Below are 2,273 nucleotides of genomic sequence, written 5' to 3' on the forward strand. Positions count from 1 at the left end.
GTTGTAACGCAGTCCAAATGCTCCCGCATCATTTTTCTGTGGTCACCTGAACTTTGGCAGCGTTTCCTCTGATGTAGTTAATTTATCACCAGTGAATATAAAAAAAGCTGTATTTAGAAAAAGAAGCAAATATGGGACTTCACAACTTTCAAGAATCTCTGCTGAGCCACAGCCGCCCAAAATACGAGGAGATACTCCACAATATGCGAAGGTTTCGCAAGATGAGGTTTCGGCATGAAAGCAAAAAAAAAAAGAAAAAAAAGAACACTTCTTCTTTTCATTTTCTTGCCTAATGATCATTCTATTACCGCGAAATTAGTGAAACTATAGTTTTGGAATAATTATTCAGTTTAACCTAACTGTGTGTTTCTGTTTATAGTCTCTGCAGCGTGGGGTGTTTTCGCCACCTCACTCGAACATTCCAGGCTTAAAGTGCAAGGATCGAGCGCTGAGGGAATTGATATTCCTTGCACAAAGTACAAAGGAAGCGACGATACAGCACTGCGCTGTCGTCTCATTTCGTGTCCCTCGAGTGTCGCACTACCAATTCCTTGCGTGGCCTACGCGTAGACGATTTCTCACACATAATAGGTCAGGGAGCGCAGTGCTTCAGTTTGCAGCCTTCATTCCCATCAACTCGGAAGATGCTTTGCCGCTAGGTTCGTATTCACAAAAAAAAAGGGGGGGGGGGACGCCTTACGTTGGAACTGTTCGTAAGAGAACATTCTAGACAATCCTGATTCCGGGCATATCATTAACGGAGGTAACCATGCCAATTGCAAAATACACGAACGAAAAGCTTCGTGAATACAATTCCTGATGTTTATGCTGTCGTTGCTGCCACTTGACGGCAACATCTACTCGCAATCGTGTGAGTAAGTATGGTAACGTTGAAGAATACTGTCTGTGTCTATATTGTCTACTACATTCTACTGCATGTCTACTACATTCAGCTCTGCTTGATTGCGGTATCTGGCAAGGTTGCGCTAACAGATACAGATCAGCTTCCTGTCTTGAAAAAAGGCAATCAACAGTTGTCGAAATCTTCCCGTTTATACATGTAAACAGCGCGTCTTCGACGCTTGCGTAAAACATTATTTAGTTTCTTTTTTCTTTTGTTTTTTTTCTGGCTGCTAAATCATGCCTTTCTTGATAACGATGTATCATAGGGCCTGCATTAAAAAAAAAAACACGTTACGCTATAATGGCTCGTAAGAAAAAATTTCAGCCAATCGTGATGCCGAATGTATAATTAGTGAAGCCGACTGGCCAATGTCAAATGCACTTACGAAGTGAAAGGCTTGCGAATACGGCCCCAGATATTCAGGCAACTTCCGGCAAAACGTGCCACGCTAACTAAACCTGCCTGTTGCAAACACCACCGTCTGCTCGAATAAGTAGTGGTACCTCAACAAATTTCATTCTATTTTAAACTGTCATGGAAAAACTCGTTTTATGCTGTATTTAGGAAAGTTATTACCCTCCCTACTACCTGTTATGATTTCCCAACTGGGTAATTTTGTCCTGTGACTGTCTAAAGTCACTGCTAACCTCACAGGTTACGCAACCAGGAAGTTGCGGTGTGAAGGTCGAACATAACTACAGAACAGTTATTAAATTCTCAGGCGTAGGATTACTTGACCTCACGGGTGCTCTACAATAAAATTATCCTGAATGTCGACGCATTAAAAGGAAACCCTTAACCGCCACAGCACACCCATGCCTAATATCAAGGATTGTGACTATGAAATAAACGTGTATTTATTTATTTATTTATTTATTTATTTATTTATTTATTTATTTATTTATTTGTGTATTTATTTATTTATTGGGCACTCGGCATAACAATTCAGGCTGTCGAAAGAGAAAGTGTTCACGATCGGAAACCATACATTGCAGTGTATACAAGGATATGAATACCTGCAACAACTACTGACAGAAGAACCTAATCAGGAAAAGGAAATTCGCCGAAGAATAAGAAGGCGCTGGAGCGCATTCGGCAGGCACTCCCAAATAGTGAGAGGAAAGAATCTGCCACTGTCATTAAAACGAAAAATATACAATCACTGCGTACTGCCAGTTCTAACATTCGGGGCTGAAACATGGAGGATAATACAGCAGCTAGAGAAAAAGTTGGGGACCACGCAGCGTGCAATGGAACGTAAAATGATAGACGTAACATTAATAGATCGAAGCGTGGCAGATTGTGTCAGGGAACAAACAGGGGTAGCAGATATCGTAGTTGACATCAAGCGAAAGAAATGGACCTGGTC

This window comes from Rhipicephalus sanguineus, chromosome 1 (assembly GCF_013339695.2).
Source record: "Rhipicephalus sanguineus isolate Rsan-2018 chromosome 1, BIME_Rsan_1.4, whole genome shotgun sequence".
Lineage (NCBI taxonomy): Eukaryota > Metazoa > Arthropoda > Arachnida > Ixodida > Ixodidae > Rhipicephalus > Rhipicephalus sanguineus.